The following is a 22672-nucleotide window of genomic DNA, read 5'->3' as shown; positions in this document are numbered from 1 at the left end:
ATTTTTTCGAATATTATAATGATTTATTGGTACTCTATATTATAAATCATGGCATTATATATATATATATATATATATATATATATATATATATATATATATATATATATAACGAATTGTAACTTGTAAGATAATTTGTTCTAAATGTAGTTTGAATTTAAAAGTCTTAATCTTTCAATAACGGATTCATTAATTTATTTGATGACTGAAACTATGCACATAGCAAACAGACGCAGTTAAATAAAAGAAAGAGATATTTTGTTATGTTCACAGTAATAACCACAAGAACAGAAGAAAAAAAAAAAACAAAAAAAAACGCATGTCTAAAACAATGAAGAAATCAAACGTTTTTGTACGAACGTTGGCTCACTTTTTCACAAGAGTAGATACCTCACTGAGCCAGGTGACGATCGAAGAACATGTCCTTCGTTTTCGGCCACTCTTTATACTTCCTTGTCGGTTCTATGTAGAAAATACAATACAACTTTACCGTTATAATACTGTTTAACGCTAATGATTAGTTGAATTAAAGTAACATGAAATAAGTTATAGTTGAGAAAGAGTCATATTTACCCTTGAATTTAGTAAACTTAAAGCTCATTTAATAATAACATCTATCTATCTACCATGTTACTTATCACTTGGGAACCCAGTATTGCACAACGATCAACTGACGTAGCACCAGTGTGTGTGTGTGTGTGTGTGTGTGCGTGCGTGCGTTATCAATTCATAAAGGTGAATCTACTCTTTGACCCTTTATATTATTATTATTATTATCATTATTATTGAATTCATATAGACACAAATGAAAGAAAAGTGCGGATAGTAAAACGTTAATCGCATCTAAATACATCATGTAAGGGAGAAATTGCATGTAATTTAAGTTGGAATATGTAGTAAATAATAAATACGCTCACTTTCCTTATATATACTTATTTTCTTTAAGGAAGAAAGAGGCAAGAACAAACTATAATTTTCACACAACTATATAAAATATACATGAGCAGATTACAGATGTGGAGTCAGGGGTCTGGGGCGACGCGTGCGGTCCCCACCCTGGAAAAAATCTTCACATGAGGGCGAAACAAACGGGACGCTTCCTAGAGCAAGTATTTTTTTAATAGTGAAATATTAAAAATTATGCCCTGGGAACCCTTAGATGCAGGAGATTCACCATCATACACCTTGCGGAAGTGGGGGTAGGGGGTCCCTTTCACAGACCCCTGGCCTGCTGGTTTAACACGCACACGCACACGCAAGATATTTCAAAATTCACCCGTTAACATGTATTTTCACTGCAGAAGAAACAGCTCTCAATAACAAAAAGTTTTTAGAAAAGAAAAAAAACCACTTATTTTTGTACAAATCTGTGAATTGCTGTATTGCAGAAAAGCGGATCAGATTATATACACGTGCCTATATAATTTCATTTGTCTACTTCAAGTAGTTTTTGCTTAATAGTGCTAACAATATTTTCATCGAAAATGTCTAAACCCAGAAGAAAAATGTTTATAAAATGTGTATTAAATACGTTAAAAGCTACTACGATTGTCTAGAACTCCAATGAGGTCATATACACACGCACACATATATAACCTCATTGGAGTTTTAGTCATAATCTGCGCTGAGTGTTTTTGTTTTTAACAATCTTGTTAGGACCAGGGCCAGATTTAGGCTCATGCTAAACAAGCTATAGCTTAGGGCCTCACATTCTGAAGGGGCCTCTCAAAATATCAGAATTATTTTTAGTTTGTTACAGTTTCACTATAATTTATATTTAAGTAATAATTTCACCCGTGATTTTTTGCATAATATGTACACTATTATATATGCAATATATTTTATATTAATTACATAATTTACATTCATAGCAGTAGCAAACAATTGCCAAGTTCAGTTGTTACACAGCCTTTATTCTCTGTTAACATTTACCAGATAGGGCCCCAACAGCTTCCCATAGCGTGTCTAAATTCGGCCCTGCTTAGGACGGATGGTCGGACAAAATAAAAATGCTAGCACTTCAAGAAGGCATACCACTGCTTTATAATTATTCGAATTTGTGAGTCAAGCAAGCATTTAAGTTTTCTTTATGAACAAAATCCTTAGTTTTGGCAGGCATCAAAATTATCCACCTCAGTCGGCTGTACATGTGACCATAAAAAATCCTAAGTACGCATATTTGCACAAAAATGTAAACTTTGGCATAGTTGTCTTGAGGTAATGAGTTTCAAATTGGGGGGGGGGGGACATGCCAGGAAGGAAGAATTAGTTTTCTTTACTTATTTGGTAAGATCAGGTTTTTTGTTGATTTTTATTTTTTTTTTTTTTTTTTTTTAACACGCCTGTAACACACAACTGGCTATCGAATGCCAAGAAACTGAGTTTGATTGACTAATTCCCTCCCTACAGTCACGTATGAAAAGTAAAGAAGATGCACACCTCAATAGCATTGTTAGGAAAAACTCAGCATCTGTAGTGCGAGTTGATTTTAACTATTTCCGTACCGGTACCAATCTGTCATGTGGCGTAAGGGAAAATGTGACCGGAAACAAAATATTGAGCCATCAACTCGGGCTTGAAGACAGCACCCGAAGTGTGAATGTGGAACAAATCTAATCACGATGAATAATGTACAAGTAACCAGGTGATATATCACAGTCTCAAAAGGTTTTAAAGTTACAGAGCGGAAGGAAAGTAAGATGTTAATGTAAAATATTCAGCAATGACCTTGCTATTGAAGACAGGATTTCAAATGAGATACGCAATACACGTTCTAAATATCTCAGACCATCTAGTAATCTCAAACGACTTTAAGTTATAGAGTGGGTGGAAGGGAAAGTGCGACGGAAAGATGGAAGTGAGGATACTGAGCACCCCCCCCCCCTCCCCCCGCTTTGCTTAGAAAAGGTCAGGGAAAAAGGAGAAAGAATTAGAAAACAAGTAAAGCTGTTTCGTGGTAACAAAAACATTAAATACTACTCTAGGAGCAAATTATGCCAAATCAGTGCAAAAAGAGACGGAGTCAGTATTCACTTTAAATTGTCAAGAAAAGAAACAAACTGTAAATCAAAACAAAGTGTAAAATGGTAGTCAAGTATTAACGTGTAAGTTTTCCATAAACTTATTTTCTTTCCACGAAATCGGTTTATACTTTAAATAAAATGGTTTCATCAATTGTAGTTACCTTATATTTATTTTAGAAGGTAGTCCACAATCGTCTACAGATCAAATAACAAACATCTATCTAATTGTCCACAACTGTCTACATATCATTAACAAACATCTAATAGTCCACAATCGTCTACAGATCAATTAACAAACATCTAATAGTCCACAATCGTCTACAGATCAATTAACAAACATCTATCTAGTAGTCCACAGCTGTCTACATATCAAATAACAGACATCTATCTAGTAGTCCACAATCATCTACAGATCAAATAGCAAACATCTATCTAGTAGTCAACAACTGTCTACAGATTAAATAGCAACCATCTATCTAGCAGTCCACAATCGTATACAGATCAAATAACAGGCATTTATTTAGTAGTCCACAACTGTCTACAGATCAAATAACAGGCATTTATTTAGTAGCTCACGACTGTCTACAGATCAGATAACAAATATCTCTCTAGTAGTCCACAATCGTCAACTGAACAAATAACAGTAATTCATTTAGTATTCCACAACTGTCTGCAGATCAAACAAGGCATCCATGTTAGTAATCCACAACTGTATACCGAGTAAATAAAAGGTATCTATTGAGTAGTCAACAACTGTACACAGGGAAATAACAGATTTCTATTGAGTAGTCCACAATTTACAAGAGCAAATATCATGCATCTATGAAGTAGTCCATAACTATACACTGGGAAAATTACAACTGTTGAGTAGTCCACAGCTGTACACAGAGCAAATGACAGAAATCTATTGAGCAGTCCACAACTGTACGCTGAGCAAACGACAGACATACTTAGTAGTCCATAATTTTGCGATGAGCATGATAACATACATCTATTGATTAGTTAACAACTAACTATACACAAGAAAAATAAGACAGCTATTGAGTAGTCCACAACTGTACACAGAGAAAATAACTAGCATCTACTGAGTAGTCCTCAAAAGTACAATGAGCATAATAACAGACATCTATCGAATAGTCCACAGCTGTCTACAGATTAAATCACTTGCATAAACCGAGCAGTCCATAACTGTACATGGATTAAATCACAGTCATCTATTCAGTAGACCACAGTTGTCTACAGACCAAATGAGAGTCGTATATTGAGTAATCCACTGATTCGGATTAGGCAGCAAGAAAGTTTCAACTAAATCGAATGATAAATGAGACAATACCGATTCCGATATCTTGCTTGCCATCAAGTATATACCTAGACTTTTATCACTGTGTCTATTTAAGGAAGTTATTTTATCAGGGATATCGATTCGTCCTGATCTAACACTAAATCTCATGTCAGTTCCATGATCTATTTTCTTATTCTGACAATTACAGGTACGGTATATACTCGTTTATAAATCGAGCCCAGCTGCAAACTACGCTGATCCATATTTACCATGTCAGAAAAATTAAAACATGTACTTCAAATATTTGACTTTACATATACTGGAGTGGCTGTGGTGTTCGTGGAACAATTGCTTTTCTACAGTTTGCTACTCCATGGTCTTAAAGTAAGCAACATAAAAAGCTAAAACCAAAACTGCTCTGTAAAAGTCAACAAAATTTATTTCCCTAGAATACAAAGTGACAATTCCGGTTGTATTCCAAGTAATTTCAAATATTTATTGTGGTGACGTGTCTGTAGTCTCAAATATGCTAATGTGCCAGTGGCTTGTGGTGTAGCGATGTGCTAATAGTCTTTTTTATGTATCACAATAATATAATCAAAAAATGTTCTTGTCTGAAATCCAGTCCAAGAATAGTATCGATGAACACGTTGAATTTCTAGTTAATAACATTCTGAAGAAATAATTCCACCCAAATGAAATACTGAACACAACAAAAAGACCGATTCTCTCTCAGAAGTTAAATGCAAGAATGTGTGTGTGTGTGTGACTTGGATTTTTAACGTAGCTTTAACAATTTTTCAGTCATATCGCTACGATATCTGCAGTCTTGAAGTTTATAGTGATGTCTAGCACTGGGGCATCACGCCTCAGACATCTAGCATGATTTCCCACCGTCACATTATCCTGACACCAAGCCGACCAGTACTAACACTAACCTCTTAATGCTCAGCGCCAAGCGAAGCAGCTGTTAGTACCATTTTTGTAAGTCTTGGTATGACTCGGCCGGGGATCGAACCCACGACCTCCCGCAGAATGAGTAATATCTCAAGTAAAGAACGTTATATAAAAAGCTAAGACACAAATGTAGAGGGTAAAACGTTAATTTCCAGAATATTCGAAGTTGTGAACAAGACAGGTCTATTGCTAAAATTATAATAAAGAACATGGGAGTAGTGAAGTGGGCCACTTTAGCGTCAATGGGAATTAGCATTAAAAACCACCCTTGCCCACTTTAGCGTCAATGGGAAATTTAACATTACGAAAACCCCTGGGCCACTTTAGCGACAATGGGAAATTAACATGGGAATATATTTTGGGTCTGTTGAGCGACAAGGGAAATATAACATGGGAGAAGAAAAGCAATTCTAGGGACAAGGGGAATTTGAACATGGGATTTTTTTTGGTTGTTTTTTTTAGAAAATAAAAAAATATAAAAAAGGGGTAGGCAATTGAAAGTCTATCTCTTTTCGAGAGATGTGGGTGGCCCTGAAAAGGGCCTTTGGGTTTTATGTTAATATTAAGATATATTAACATAAATGACACCGCATTGGTCTTCTTCTTGCCCTTAGGCTGCGCCTGACTGCAGGACCGTAAATCAGGACTCTTTTGAGGCATCCTTGACGTTCTACATAGACTCTTCGCATCCACAGGCTGGTGTCTGTCCTGTGGATAACTGTCCAGTTGGATCGGACATACATTGGTATGTCCGTCCGGAACATCATCGAAGACACAAGCGTGGAAGATTGTACGTCGGTCCACATGTTGAGGCGCCGAGAACAGGTGAATCAGTGCAGTGAACTGCACTTATTTATAGGGAAAGGAAGGATTGAAACGGATTGAGTTTGTTGACTAATCCAAACACGCGTTACAAAATTCAGTCAGCCCGCATCCAATCCGAAGAGAGCAGTCTGTGACGTCACGTGGTCTATATAGATTCGCTAGCGTCTGTGCGCAGTCAATTCATGCGACAGTTATTCAACATGACGGAAACTCAGAAAACGATAAATTGGGGTGCACCAGCAGTGGAGACCACCCAAGGGAACCCGGACTTACTTTCAGAAGAGGTAAATTGGGATTTTATGGATTTTCTTACCTCGCAAGAATTTGTTCCGGAACCTTCGTCACCTTCTTCATTACCGCACGTGGAGAATTTTAGACAGAGGCAGAAAGAAGAATTGGAAAAATTTATCCAACAGCAAAAGGAAGCGGTACAAGCTTTTCTTCTACAGCAACAACAGCAAGAAGAAGAGGTAAGAAAAAAAAAACAACAAGAAGAAGCAGCAGCAAAGAAACAAGGGTGTGAAAATCAAACGGTTACGGTACTGTTAGACATTTTAGCGGAGTTAAGAAGTCTGAAACAAATGTATCATACTTCTTTATTACGACCGAAGAGAATACGACCTTCCCGAGCTAAACACTCCAACCCTGTGACTAAGCCTACCGTACCACCCTTAGTGATTTCAACCAAATCATCATCATCAACAGTACGCAGTCCAGAAGTAGGCCTTGGCCGTGGCAAAGGCTTAAGTCAGTTAAAGTTGATTGCTTAAACTCACCCCTACACCAAAAACCAAAGGTTCCTTTTCAGGGCCACCCACGTCTCTCGAAAAGAGATACACTTTCAATTGCCAATAACTCAAAAAAAACCCATTTTACCCCTATAGTACGTGTGTATGAATGTGTGAGTGTACGTTCTTATTTTAAAATCAAAACCCAAAGACACTTACCTTTTTATACCTAATTTATTCTTTTATAAATATTTACAATCCAATTCACAATTCACAACAGAGCACTTTAAAAAGTTCATAGACTTCTTCTGTCTCATTGTTTAGTCTCTCTGTTTTTTGAATTTCTTCACCGTTACAGTCTTTTCCTCCTCTTCCTCCTCACTTTCTTCCCTTCTTCTTTTCTTCTCCTGTTTCTTTTTCTTCACCTGTCTGCTTTCTTCCTCCTCTTCTTCTTCTTCTTCCTCTGAAGAATCCCTCTCTTCTTCTGACTCCTCTTGTTTCTTTTTTGGGCAATCTGGAGACCAATGTCCTTTTTCTTGACAATAATAACAGGTATCTTGACTTTTGTCTTTTCTAACCCCTTTTTTTCTTTTTTGACGGTCTGGACACTCTGAAGACCAATGCCCTTTCTTCTGACAGATATAGCAAGTATCTTGACTTTTATCTCGCAAGGAAGGAGAGTAGTCTGTCGGCTGGTCTGAAGAGAATTTTCTAATGACCCCTCGCAAAGCTCTGATGAAACGTTCGATTTGTGTAGTCTCTTCCATCGTTGTGCTCGGTTTGAGAGTGAAATGAATAGTGAAAGGACAAGATACACACCCTTTTATATACGCTGGTCTGCCATGACTATAAATTAGTCCATGGTGTTTAAACTTTAGTCATTTGACGTTTTGCTATCAAGATGAAACGATCCAATTCATTTGAGAAGAAAGAAGAAGAAAGTAAGAGGCAGAAACGTGATCTATCGCCTCGTACCAGGGCTGAAGTCTTGGCACAAATTCATGCCAGTGATTTTGAAGAGGACATGAGTGAACCAGAATCCAAACCCTCTGAACAAAGTTCACCACCCTTAGTCAACCCTGAAAATTACTATTCCATTCAAGAGACGGAAAAGCGTCCCTCTAGAAAATTTAGAACGACGGCTTACAAATACACGGTGAAGTTTAAAGATTTCAAGTCCGAAGTACCGTTACAGAAAGCAGAAGGGTTCATCACCGAGATGTGGGATTCTTTACTCACCACACTCAAGCGACAATGTCAACCCAAAGAAGACGATCGCTTGAGACTTTCCATACAACACGACGGCTTGAAATCCCCTGTTTGGATCGAGTTTAGCAGCCCTGCAGAATTGACTGCTTCCAAAGTCATGGACAAGATTCAACACGTGCAACAATCCAATGACCAGTTTCACATCACTGATGGAAAAGCCACACTGGACATGACCCACGTCTCTCCTCCTCAAGGGACTGGCCGCAAAAAGATCTTATTGGTGAACGACCTTCGCAGCACCAAAAAGAGTCTCGTCCGAATTAACAATCCTCAAGACCAGATGTGTTTAGCCAGGGCTATCGTGGTGGGACGAACCTATGCTAACAAGAATGACACGGCAGAATGGAAAAGAGCCTGGAAAACTATTCAACAATCGGACCGAGCCAAACAACGAAGTGAAGCAGAACTCCTGTTACAACAAGCCGGTCTGTCCAAAGACACACCCTGTGGCATTCCTGAAATGCAAACATTGCAAGATGTCCTAGCTCCACGCTACACCTTGAAAGTGCACCCTCAAGAAATGCGTGGGCCTCTGTTGTTTCGAGGGAAAGATTTTAAAGATGGAAAATATATTCATGTCTATTATCACGATGACCATTTCGATACCATTACCAGTATCACCGGATTCCTGGGATACAGATATTACTGTGAGAAATGTGACTATGGCTATAACAATCGAGAACAACAGAAGCATTGTGGATCGAAATGCTCAGGATGTTTGGCCTCTCCACCCTGTCTGAACGAAGGGCAAGAACCAGTGCATTGTTCTGCTTGTCTGCGCACGTTTGTCAGCCCTGCCTGTTACCAACAACATTTGAAGACGCAAGGTTCAGAGCAGAAATGTGCTTGTCAACTGCTGCGATTGTGCCCTACGTGTGGACAAGGCATTCGTACCACTAATGTCAAGGCACACGTATGTTCAGGAAAGAAAAAATGTCACATTTGTCACCACATCGTGGACTTGGAACACCAATGCTACGTGCAAAAATACCAATCCCAACCAGAGAAAGAGGATGGACACAAGAAGAAAGGCAATTTCATCTTTTTCGATTTCGAATGCAAGCAAGAGACCGGTATTCACATTCCTAATTTCTGCATGGCTCAGCGAGCGTGCGAGAAGTGCATTCAAGAACCTATCTTCAGTCATTGCCCTCACTGCAGTAAGATTCCCGGAGGGCGTGAAAAAATCTTTCGGGGACCGAACACGCTAGCCGATCTCGCCCGATGGGTCTTAGACCCCATCGACAAGACGTGGAGCCAAGAGGACATCGAATGTTACGGAGATTGTCATCGTCATGCCACAGTGATGGCTCACAGTTTCTCCGGATACGATGGACAGTTTCTTTTGAGATACTATACGGAACAAGGCACCGAGCGTCCTAAAGTGACTTTGAACGGAGCCAAAATCATTTTCATGCAAGTGGGACAAGTACAGTTTAAAGATTCGATGAGTTACTTGGCCATGCATTTGAGCCGAATGCCTAAAACATTTGGAATGACAGGAATGGATAAAGGGTATTTTCCTCACTTTTTCAATGCCGAAGCCAATCAACACGCCGTTCTACCCCATTTACCTGAGGCTCACTATTACGACACTGACAACATGCGTACCGAACAACGAGAAGCTTTCTACGCTTGGTACCAGGCACACGCCTCAGACCCTTTTGACTTTCAGGAAGAAATGTTAAAGTATTGTCGTTTCGACGTGGACATTTTACGACGATGCTATGGAAAATTTCGAGAACTGTTCATGGAACACGGAGGGGTCGATCCTTTGAAAGAAGCTTTCACCATTGCCAAAGCGTGTTCCTTAGTCTACCGACAACGATTCATGCCTGAAAACACCGTGGCTGTCATCAGTCCTCAAACGACCAACTATGTTAAACGTCAATACTCGGTCAAAGCCCTACGCTGGTTACGTTACTTGTGCGACAAGGAAGACAAATGGATTCAGCATGTCCGCAACGGAGGGGGCGAAAAGACCATCGGAACGCATTCGGTTGATGGCTGGGACTTAGAAAACCCCAAGATCGTGTACGAGTTTAACGGTTGCTTATTTCACGGATGTCCCGTCTGTTACCCTGACAGCGGCACTAAAAATCAGTTTTTACAACGAACCATGGAAGACTTGTACCAGGCCACTTGTCAGCGACGCCTAAAGTTAGAACAGGAAGGATACCAAGTGGTGGAAATGTGGGAACACGAGTACGATCACCGTTTGAAAACCGATCCCAAGTTTAAATGCCTCGTGGAAAGTTACCAGTTCATGGACCCCCTGAACCCGAGGGATAGTTTGTACGGAGGAAGGACCAATGCCACCTGTTTGCTGTACCAAGCCGACGAAGAGAAAGGAGAAGAAATCAAATACTTGGACGTGTGTTCGCTGTATCCCTACGTGTGCAAATATTGTCGCTTTCCTGCAGGGCACCCACAATTGTTCACCGAACACATCGACCTGAAAAACATTCGACAATACGAAGGCTTGATCAAGTGCAAAGTTTTGCCTCCCACGAACCTATACCATCCCGTCTTACCTCACCATTGCCAAGGCAAACTGATGTTTCCTTTGTGCCGTACTTGTGCCGAAACGTGAAACCAAGACCAACCTTGTCAGCACACCCAGGAAGAACGGGCCTTGACGGGGACGTGGGTCAGCGTAGAATTGTTCAAAGCTCTGGACATGGAATACCAGCTGTTAGAAGTGTACGAAATTTGTCACTTTCCCAAGACACAACAATACCACAAGGGTGACCCCACGCAGAAAGGCATTTTCGCAGACTACGTGGATGCCTTTTTGAAACTGAAGCAAGAAGCCAGTGGCTATTCTTCCTGGTGTCACACTCCCGAAGACCAAATACAATTCAAAGAGAAATACTGGGCACAAGAAGGCATCACTTTAGACCACATCGAGAAAAACGAAGGCAGGCGATCGTTTGCCAGAGTGATGTTAAATTGCTTGTGGGGTAAAATGGCACAACGACCGTGTTTACCCAAGACGGAATATTTGACCGATCCTTCCCGCTACTTCCAGATGATCCACGACAAAACCAAATTCATGAAACACGTGGACGTCGTTCGTGAGGATTTGATCTTGGTCAATTACGAAGAAGATCTGGACTTTGTACAAGACGACCCCTTTGGAAATGTCATCATTGCGGCTTACGTGACAGCTCATGCTCGCTTAAAATTGTACGAAGCTTTAGAACTGTTAGGGGAACGTGTGCTGTACTTTGACACGGACAGTTGCATTTACATCGATCACCCGAGTCAACATCACCCTGACATCGAAGGAGACCGTTTAGGAACCTGGACAGACGAGCACCCCGACGACAAGATTCTAAATTTCGTCAGTGGTGGTCCAAAAAATTACGGCTACGAATACCGGGACAAACAAGGAGAAGTGCACACGACGTGTAAAGTGAAAGGATTGACTCTGAATTATCGTAGCAGTCGTGTGGTCAACTTTGGGGTATTGAAAGAAGCCTTGCAATCTAGAGAAGATGAACACTTTAAAGTGATCACCTATCAGCCCAACAAGATTGTACGTTTACCCACTCACCACATCGTCTGTCGACCCTTGGAAAAAGTCTATCAAATCGTGTACCAGAAGCGAGTGCGACTTCCCAATCATTTCACCTTACCGTATGGACACGTCGGTATTGGTCTGTATATAAAAAAGAACCCTAGGCAAGATCGATAGTTCAAAGCGACTACCAAGACCAAGCGAACAAGATGAATACTTTCACAGAAACACAAAACAAGTTCAGAAAGGCACAATTCAAGTTTGGGGCTTCTGAAGTGGAATGCGATTGTGAGCCTTGCGATGGGAACGATGCTGTACGCTGTGACCTTAGCGATGCCGTAAAGCATCATGGGAACTTTGTTCTCACTACCCCTGTCATGGAAAGTGATGTTGTACGTGTCAAACCTGAGGGATGCGAAAGCGATGCCGCTCGTCCTCTTGGACACTTTACTGGGTTTCGTTTTAAAGGTGAATGTCCACCTTCACGTCAACCCCCCCCCCCCCTACGGATGTCATCCAGCCCTGAGCAAACTCCTGTCCATGTCACCCAACCCTCATCGAAACGAACCTGTGAAAGACGAATATTCGTTCCCTGTGCGTTTGTCGGAATACTGCGACTTTGAAAATCGTCTTCAATCGTTCAAAGGAAAATGGCCTAAGTATCTGGGAGGACCGACCCGCGAAGAATTAGCCAGAGCCGGATTTTTCTACTTGGGCGAAGGAGATAAAGTCAAGTGCTTCAGTTACGGTGTGTCACTTCACCACTGGGAAACGCAAGATTCGGCCTACGTAGAACATGGTCGATGGTCACCGAATTGTCATTACTTACCCTTAGTGGGACCGAGACATTGAAGTAACTTACCATGTCTTTGAAGAAGAAACCAGATTGGCTAGGAATCAAATGTTGGATATCACCGAGACCAGTATTTAAACTCTATTTCAAAAACGATATTGAATCATTACCTAAAGAACTGCAAGAGCAGATTTACAAGGAAGTTTGGGAGGGACTTGCTAGAGTGAAATCTCAATGGGTAACTGTAGAACTTTTGTGCCGAGAAATTCACAAGAGGAAAGTGAAAAAAATTAATCAGTGTGTTAGATTTCTCTGGGTCAAGTGTGTATTCATCCTATTATATCACTCTAGACCGTTTACATCAAAAGAATTCAATGAGATTCTTGGACGTTACCCTGAATGGCAGTGGTCAGAAATTACTCACTATGTGGATTACTTTTGCTCTAGGAGAGGATTGTGAATTGTACGGACTGACCTATTCATGGATACTTTACAAGAGAACATTCGTGCTTTGCCTGTGGAGTTGAGAGAACGCATTTACCGAGAGCTGGTCAAAATACAAGTCAAACATAAAGAACAGTTGCATCCGTTACGTCACCAGAGGTTACCTGAATGGTATGAGAGAACTGATTCGTCAGAAATTGTTTCAGTGGTCAGACCTTGTTCAACACTTTGAGTTAGTGAATGAACGGAATGTTTGTAATTTTGGTTACTTCGAGATTCACCTAGAGCAACGCATTGAGGAAGACGAGTTAGAGGATTACCAACATATTTTACGTGGAATCTGCTTAGTGGAAGATGAAACATCTAAACAAACTCTGAAGTGTAGGTTACAGTATGCAAGATTTAGATTCCCCACTGGAGAACGAAGATGTCTAGTTAGAAAGTACCTTTATTGCTTTCGAAATAAAGCGACTATAAAATCAGGAATCCATGCCACGGCTTATGTCACAAGTGATTGAACAGATTCCGTGGAAGGAACTCAATGACCATATTCAAATCGTGGATCATTACCATCAATTATTACAAGAACTGTATCCGTTCAATTTGGGACGACGCATAGTGTGTGTCTTAGTGACTTGTTTTCTGGGATTTCGTTTACCAGCGGATTCCTTGTGGACTCTTTACGATCAGTACTTGCCACCCCAATGTCCTTAAATGGTCACGAAAGACTCCTTTTGCTCAAAGCCTTGCGTTTTCATCTGGATACTTCTCAACCTCAACAGGAAAAAAAGATTCGTCAACTTTTAGCTACCGAAGACGTGTATGACGATGTGTGTGTAGCTTACATCCCCATTGGACAGATGTTCGTGACTGGAAAAAGGGGGGTTTTGAGGCTTTGACCCAAGAAGTGGCCCAGTATGCACAAGAGTTGTTCAAGGAAAAAAGTTACTTTTCAACCTGTGTTAGTGACAGTGCCAGAAGAACCCGTCAACGAGAACAACCACTCGCTTCAGGACAGGACTGTCATGGACATTCCTGAAAGGTCATTCCGGGAGGACACTTGTGTGACAATACCTCGTGTAGAGACTGTAAGAACATTACACACTGTCCCTAGGACATCTTGGTTACCCAAAACATGTTGTACAGAGACTTGTTTATATTCCACTTTGATCGTTTTGATGTGTTTTTTTATTGCTGTACATAACTATTTGGCTTTTAAGTATTTTTGTCTTTCGTGTTGTTCATTTTTGAAACATTCAATAAACGTGTCCTGAAAAAAGTATATAAATTCTTGTCTTGTTTGTTTTCGTGTCACAAGTGACATTCCTAACACTATGGCTACCTCTGCTGTCTCTGCTCCCTCTTCCTCCACTGTCAAAGTCATCGACGAGCACTTAGATCGTGCCAGTTGGGAGGCTTTGTATCTTCGCCATCCCTTTAACATGCTCATTGCTGGACCTAGCGGTTCAGGCAAAACCGAATTCGTCAAACGTTTGATCGAACATAAACATCATTTGATCGATCGACCACCTCAACGCATCGTGTGGTGTTACAAAGAGTGGTAATCGGCGTACAGCCTCTTGCGAGAAAGTCAAGGCGATTCCATCGTGTTTGTGGAAGGCATTCCTAAAGAAGACGACGGCATCGTCTCTGACTTCCGTCAAACCCATTTGGTCATTTTCGACGACATGTTAGGAGAAGACGAAGAAGAAATTAAACTGTGGTTCACGCGCAAAGGGCATCATCGTAATGCCAGTGTCGTTTACATCACTCAAAATTTGTTTCAACAAAGTAAAGCCCATCGCACCATCAGTCTCAATGCGCATTACGTGGTCTTGTTTAAAAGCCCTCGAGATAAATCGCAAGTGCAAGTCTTAGCCAAACAGTTAGGAACGCCTTGGCAGACTCAGGCGTACGACGATGCCACTCAAACTCCACACGCTTATTTACTCGTCGATTTGAAACCTACGACCCCCGATGATTTGCGATTTCGTACCCACTTGTTTCACCACTGGTGCCAAGACGGAGGGCCTGTCCTGTACACGTCTCCGTGCTCGACTTAACTTCACTGAACAAAAAAATCTATAAAAACCTCAGACACTTTTCGTCTGTCTCACACAGTTTGAACATGACGTCCCTTCAGTCGCATCTTCCCGTCAAATTGATTCGTGCCTTGTATGGCATCAGTCGAGAAAAAAATCCACAAATACGAGCTCGTGTCTTAGAAGCTAGTCTCAAAGAAATCTTACGATGGTTCACGGTGACAGCACGTCAATTACTAGAAGGGATCATTCAGATTCCTCATCAAACCAAAGGCTTTTTTGATCGAAACAAAGTCGCTTTGACCCAACTGGCCGATCCCCGCATCGACACTCAAACCAAAAAACAAATCATTTTGACACCTGAAGGGAGCGGTACTCTAGGAGGGGTCATCATTCGCTCTCTCTTAAGATGGGATCCTAATGCTCCCAAACTTCTCCCCAAGACAAAAGTCAAACGAAGCTCCAAGAAGAAGAAGAAAAAGACCAGGTCCCCAAGGAGACCCGTGTCTGCAAGAACTTCTCCAGTGGCGGGACCCTCCTCTTACCAGACACCACCCCGGAAAAAGAAAAGAAGCCCCCAGAAAAAGAAGCAGAGAAAAAGTCCCCAGAAAAGTCCACAGAAGAAAACTAATCGCAAGAGAGGCACTTCAGCCAGGACGCAACCTTACACTCGCAAACCACGACCTGCCACGGCCGTGACCGCGTCTCCGGCAGCCTCAAGTTCATCCACTTCCCCGTTGATGACACCAAGAACTGAAGAGTACTTAGAGACATTGATCACACCAAGAACTTCTCCGTTGATGATCCCAAGAACTTCCCCAGTGGCAGGACCCTCCAATTTAGTGGCAGTGGCTGCTGCTCACAAAGTACCTTCTCCCAAAATCAAAGTTCAAGAAAGATCGGGCATGTTACAAAGTTTACTGGATTTGTCCAAGCAAGAACTGGCTCGATTTAGTCCGTTGCGTAACCCTGCACGACGTGTCATGCCTGTCCTGAAGTTGATACGACGTAAAGACAATCAGTGGCGACGCGTTCCAGTATAAAAAAGGTGTGTGACCAAGTCGGGGTATCAGTGTTTTGGTGCTCCTGAAGATTCAAAGATGTCACCTTCCAAAAAACATCCCTCTTCTAAACAACCCCAAGGAAAGAAAAGGAAAGGACTGCCACCACGTTTAGTCAAACATGGGGACATGTTATCTGTCCTGTCCAAAGCTTCTCCACCCCTACGAAAAAAACTCATTCAAACAGCCTCCAAAGAGGTCATCGATACCGTGTGCGAATGTTGTTTGAATGTCTTGAAAGGCACGATCCCTTTGTCCAAACACCAGAAACAATGCTTAGGCAAACATCGTCACGTTCTTCGCCAAATGGTTCAAAAGAAAATCCCCCTTCGTCAACAGAAGAAGATGTTGGTCCAATGTGGAGGAATTTTGCCCCTCTTGTTAGGCCCCTTACTGAAAGGAGTCTTGGGAACCATGTTGGGAGGACTGATGGGAGCAAGATAAAAAGACCCTCTGAAGTCCCAAGATCTCAGAATCGACCCCTGACAACCCCATGGAAGGACGAAAACTAGCTTTAGTGCCTTACAAACGATGGATGGCATACCATCGTTGGCAAGAACAGCGGACCCCGCATTTACCTCCCAATCCCCATTTGAGCGAGATGTCCCAGTTACAACACGAATTGCAGTCCTTGATGGATCGCCAAGATTTGTCCGAAACAGAAAAATCGCAAAAGTACGGTCAACTCTTGCAACGACTGCAACTCTTTCACCAGAAAGCTTTAGACGAGGCAGCTCTTCCCACTCTGAAAGATTTTAAGACCTTGATGAAAAGTCCAGCACCATCACCAGTACCACTACCATCACTACCAGTGACCAAGACAGAAAAAGGAGAAGAAGAAGGGTTTCAAACTCCTCCAGAAAAAGTACGCAAGTTAACAACACCACCTACCTCCAGAATTGGATGGATTAAAAAGATGATGACCACCCCTTCTTCATCAGAAGAGAAAAAGAAAGTGAAGACAGAAGTGAAACAAGAAAAAATATCCCCTTTTCAGGCATTCTCCTCCTCCTCCTCCACACCTATTGCCGGTCGCACACGCAAAGCATTACAATCCAAGAAAATACCCCAAGAGAAAAAGAGTAGCATCTTCCAAGTGTGGGTGCCTTGTTAAGAAACCAAAAAAATGGAGAAGGTGTTAGCCAGCATTTACTACGATCCCTCCCATCCTGCAGGTTACGCAGGAGTTCAAAAATTGTATCGTGCTGCCAAAACGCGACTGAAAAGTCTCCGTTTGCCTCAGGTTCAACGATGGTTACAAGAACAAGCTGCCTATACTTTACACAAACCCATTCGACGCAAGTTTTCCAGAAGTCGCACCCGAGTGGAAGGCATCGATCATCAATGGCAAGCCGATTTAGCCGATGTCTCTCATTTGGCCAGCTACAATCGCGGCTACAAATATTTGTTTTGTGCCATTGACGTCTTTTCCAAATTTGCCTGGGTCGTACTCTTGACTTCCAAATCGAGCAGTGAGTTAGTGCGAGCCCTGCAACGAGTGTTGAAACAAAGCGGTCGTCACCCTCTTCGATGGCAAACGGACAAAGGCACCGAATTTCTGAACCAAGCTTTCCAAAAAGAATTAAAGAAACGGGACATTCATTTTTTTACCACCGAGAAACCCGAAAGCAAAGCCAGCATCGTGGAACGTTCTCAACGCACTTTGAAAGAACGTATGTGGAAATATTTTACGCATCACCACACTCTGAAGTACATCGACATCTTACCGCACCTGGTGCAAGCGTACAACCAATCTTACCATCGAAGCATCGGACGTGCCCCGCAAGAAGTGACTCCCGAGAACGAAGTGCTGGAGTTTGAACGCCTGTTTGGTACGTCCCCGACGAGGGCTGCCCCCAAGAAAAGTGGAGTGTTGACCGTAGGAGATTGGGTACGCATTGGCAAAACCAAACGCACTTTCGATAAAGGTTGCTTACCTAACTGGACAACCGAATTGTTTCGTGTCACTGGACGAGTGCATGGCCGTGATCCTGCCGTCTATAAATTGGAAGACATGAACGGAGAAGTGCTCAAAGGAACGTTTTACTTACCCGAGTTACAACGTGTCACAAAAAAAGAAGACGACGTGTACGACATCGAAAGCATTCTCGAACGCAGAACCCGTAAAGTGGGTAAACGACGTGTCAAAGAAGTCAAAGTACGTTGGAAAGGATATCCACACAGTTTTGATTCTTGGATCGACGCTTCGCAAGTCATCGACTATAAAAAGAAGTGACCATCATGCCCTTTCACACAGACGTAGCTACGTCGACCACTCCTTCACCTAGTTCTTCTCTGCAAGATTTACAAAAACAACCTTTGTGGGTGTGGTGCGGAGAACGTGTGCCTAAAATGCAAATCGTCTTTTTCTGCCAAATCTTCGTGGTGTATTGTGTCATCGGGGCAGCCATCGCCAATTTAAGTTTGCAACAAGGAGACAAACAATTGTGGACCATTTTATTGAGCAGCTGCATCGGTTACCTGCTTCCCAATCCCTCCCTGAAATTCTCCTCGAACGGGAACAACGGGAACCTTGTGTCCAGTACCAGTGTCAGTCACCACTCCAATAACAACAACAACAATCCCATTTTGGGCGGAGACACTCCTCTGACGTCCAGTAACCCCTCGGACAGCCACAGAACTCTGGAATTATGAGTCACCAAAACCAATTTTACTTAACCTTACCCAGTGACAGTTCCATGGAGGTGTTTCCCAAGAACACGTTGTGCTGTTACACGGCCAAATTACCTCAGACCATTCCATTAGATCACGAAGCCCATTGGGAAGTGGCTTTAGTAGAAATCATTCACACGACCCAAGTCTTCAATGTCCTTCCCAATCAAAACTTTTTTGATGTGGAAGTTCATGACGAGGAAATGCAACAGTACTTGGATACCCATGGCAAATATAACATAAAAACCCCTGGCACACAAAATCAAAAGTACACCACCTATCACTTGTTCATTCCCCCAGGCCACTATTTTAGTGGTCAACATTTGGTGAGCACCATAGCCTCCAGGTTTAAAGTGTCAAAAAAAGTGTCACCCTGGAATACCACAAATCAGCTCGTCGCTTCTTGATGAAATTTGACGGGAGTAAAATCGTGTCCATTTTATTTTGTCCTGAATTGTTTGACATATTGGGCGGAGACATGGACATGAGAATGGCCATGCTCAAGAAAAACGAATTACCAATCATTTACGACAACGAGTCTTTTTCCAAGTTATTTCGTTCCCCGGTAGAACTGAACCAAGGACTGAATTTGATCTTTGTGTACTCCGATGTGGTGGAGTACAACGTGGTGGGACACGGACACACCTCTGTGCCGTTACTGCGTGTCATTCCTTTCAAAGTGGATTCTGCCACGACCGCTGACGAGGAAGGTGGAAACACTTACCACGTTCACCGCGAATTTGTACATCCTCACTATTTGCCTGTCAGCAAGTCGTATTTGAACGCGGTCAACATTGCTATAAAAGGAGATCTGGGACAAAATATTCCATTCACCAAAGGAAAAGTCACGGTGAAACTCCATTTTCGAAAACGGTTCTCTCACGAGTCGTAAGTCATGTATCCAGTGTACCGAGGGGTTGCTCGACAGCGAGGACACGGTTTAGGAGATATGTTAAAATCGGCCTTTCGTTCGGTGGCTCCGGTGTTAAAACCGATGGTGACACGCGGATTGCACGCCTTGAAAGATGCGGCATTGACGCAAGGCAAAGAATTTCTCCAAAATGTCATCATCGACAAACAAAACCCAAAAGAAGCCTTCTTGAGGGCAGACAAACATGTCTTGCTGCAAACGGGTAAAGACCTTTTGGGCCGACGAGACACACCTATAAATGCCCTGCACGCTACCGAGTCAGGCATTCAGCAAGGACAAGGCAGAAAGAAACGACGAAGAAAACACCCTTTCACCAGACTTCACACGTCTAAAGCTAGAAAGGCAAAGAAAAGAAGAACCGTTCGAGACTTAGACGTTTTCGATTATTGAGAAAGAGAAAAAAAATGATGCACCGAGAGTCTTGCGCTTGTTCCAAGTCGGAACTGGATCTGTTTCCCATGCCACCCACCATGATGACGATGCAAGAATCCCAGTGGGTGGAATTTCACCCCGTCTCCTCTTTGACGGATTCCGCTCCCATCGAGTTTGAAATCAAAGGTCAGCCCGAAGATTACATCGATCTGAATAGCAGTTACCTGTACTTGAAAGTGAAAGTGATCAAAACGGACAACACCAATCCAGGAGGCGATGCTAGAGTAGCTCCTGTCAACAATTTCATGCATTCCTTGTTCAGCGAAGTGGACTTGTACTTGAATAACAAACTGGTCAGCAGCAGCATGGATACTTACCGATATCGTGCCTACCTGGAAAATCTCTTGACGTACGGAAAAGAAGCCAAGAATACTCATCTGGATGCTTGCGTGGTATGGAAACCTGACACGGCAGGTGTAGCCACGTTTAGTGATAGAGTCCTGACAGAAGATGACAATCCTCACAATGTGGGGTTTAACGACCGTCGTAAGAAAATTCTGCAAGGGCGAAGTTTGGAACTGATGGATCGTTTGCATTTGGACATGTGGTTACAAGAAAAGTATTTGATCAACGGGGTGGATATCCGTCTGAGACTGAATCGTAGCAGTGCCGCTTTCCATCTGATGGCCCATGCCAATGAATACAAAACTATCATTCAAGAAGCCCGACTTTACGTGCGTCGTGTGGAAGTGTTACCTAAAGTGGGAAACGACGTCAGTCACACGTTGAGGAGAACGACCGCCAAGTATCGGATACGACGCGTAGAAGTGAAAACGTTCACCATTCCCGCTGGACAGCGATCTATGATCGAAGATCATCTGTTCCAAGGACAGTTACCCAAACGTTTGATTGCTGGTATCGTCAGGAATTCAGCCTTCAACGGAACCCACGATCAAAATCCTTTTGAGTTTCAACATTACAATGTGTCCAAGATCGAAGTGAGTCGCGACGGCAAGACCTTGTGTACCCGACCCTTTGAGCCTAACTTTGGTGTCGCGAAGAATTATTTGAGATCGTACTTGTCCCTGTACGAAGCGACGAGACAGTTAGGAACCAACACTATTCACGGTATTTCGTACGACGATTATGCAGGAGGCTACGCTTTGTGGGGTTTTGATTTCACTCCAGACCAAGGCAGCGACGAGGGACATTTCCACCCTATAAAATCGGGTCAGATTCGTGTGGAACTTCAGTTTGCAAATCCACCTCCAGATCACACAGTGAACGTCCTCCTGTATGCAGAATTTGACAATACCATAGAAATCAACAGTTTGAGAGAAGTCATTCTAGACTATTAGAAGCCATGGAAGACTATTATCCCTCTTTACCTAGTGGAGAAACTTTGGAGATGGAATGTGAGGAGACCGGGGAAGAAGAATCTCAAGACAAAGACGAAGAAGTCATCATGATGATGTCCAGATGGCCAGAACAAGAAGCCCATTTAGTCTCCTGTTTTGCCAAACACTTGGTTGAAAAAATGACGGAATTGATCAAGAAAGATTGCTATGGATGTCAAAACGATCATCCCAGTCAAATTCAACACGATAAATGCCTGATGCTGAGTCAAGAAGAAAAATTGGACGACTATCTGGACGAAGCTTGGAGTCTCATCTCGGACGAAGTCGTGTTGCATCAGTGGTATAAAGACTTGCGTGAACATTCTTGTTCACCATTAACCACTCAAGAGATCCATCGTATCGAAGCTCTTCTGAATCAGAGTGGGGAGACGAAGCTAAACGCCTTTTACTTGTCAGACATTTTTAAGGAAAAAGTCAGGATCGAATTGATCACTTATTATTACCTGTGAAGAAGAAGAAGAAAAGAAAACCACACACAAATCAATGGATACCTGGGAACTTTATTACCTTTTGAACCACAGCTCGTACACGGCTTCTTGGAATCCTGTCGTCTGTGCTAAAGATGAACTCCCTCATCGCAAACCTCAATACCATCTAGCTTATGTGATCAACACGGACGACAGTCATCTCCCAGGAACCCACTGGGTAGCCGTCTACTTTCCTCAAGAAGGATGTGTGGAATATTTCGATTCGTATGGATTGCCTCCTTTGGAAGACGATATCATTGACTTTATGAGAAGAAATGCTCAGACCACCCGATTCAATAATGTGAAATTACAAGGCACATATTCCTTGGTGTGTGGACAATATTATGTGTATTTTCTGCATCATCGCAGCCTGGGCTATTCCTTAGAACATTTAGTGACTCATTTTGATCCTCGTTCTTCTTCTAGAAACGATGTGAAAGTAAATCAATGGTTTTGTGACCATTATACTTATCTTTTGTCTCAAGCTAGGAAACGTAGTGTCCATCAATGGCCTAATGACTTCCAATAGTGGAAATCACAATTTAATTCACAACGTTGTCAACCCTGTCCAAAATAATGTGTGAGTTGAAAAAAATATTTGATGTTATATTGTTGGGTTATTGTTAAAAATGTTAGAGTTGTTTGTTAGTGTTAAGTGATTTTGAATAAAAAAATGTTGTGTTTTGAAGAAAACAATGCCTTTGCTCTTGCTCTTTGACTTCTTACTATCCCTCTCATGACACTCATTGAACGGTCCGGCTCGAAAACCGTAGAGGGATGTTTTCCTTCACGTCCGCGCTTTGACTTTAAAGCCGGGGTAGTTTCCAGTCTAACCATCCATTGTCGACTCATCCTTCTACGAAG

Source organism: Sinohyriopsis cumingii, chromosome 7, assembly GCF_028554795.1.
Source record: "Sinohyriopsis cumingii isolate HCF-2022 chromosome 7, ASM2855479v2, whole genome shotgun sequence".
In the NCBI taxonomy this organism is placed as follows: Eukaryota; Metazoa; Mollusca; class Bivalvia; order Unionida; family Unionidae; genus Sinohyriopsis; species Sinohyriopsis cumingii.
Note: the sequence above shows the minus strand (reverse complement) of the source record.